This window comes from Odontomachus brunneus, unplaced genomic scaffold, assembly GCF_010583005.1.
Source record: "Odontomachus brunneus isolate Ranch 3 - 2012 unplaced genomic scaffold, Obru_v1 Obru_scaffold_041, whole genome shotgun sequence".
Lineage (NCBI taxonomy): Eukaryota > Metazoa > Arthropoda > Insecta > Hymenoptera > Formicidae > Odontomachus > Odontomachus brunneus.
In genome coordinates, this window is record NW_022639491.1 from 2,312,464 (window position 1) to 2,312,835 (window position 372).

Below are 372 nucleotides of genomic sequence, written 5' to 3' on the forward strand. Positions count from 1 at the left end.
ATAAAACAATTAATTTATTATCATTTTAATGTTCTTATTAAGTTGTGTTAACTATATAAATATATAAAGGAGGAGTAAAAATATATATACTGTTGTCATATTATTTTTGCGTTCAAAAAAATATCTGCTTATTATTTATTACTCTTAAAGTTCCTAAAGTTACATGTATTTAAAAGTTATATATAAGAAGTGTATTAAATACGATTAGTATTGAATGCTTTGAATTTTTTGACATCCTATCTGTTCCATTTTATATTTTTTTTTCTTTAAAAAAAAAATATATATATATATATATATATACACACACAATATTACAATATATACAATATAATAATAATATTTATATTTATATTACAATATTTTAGGAAAAAG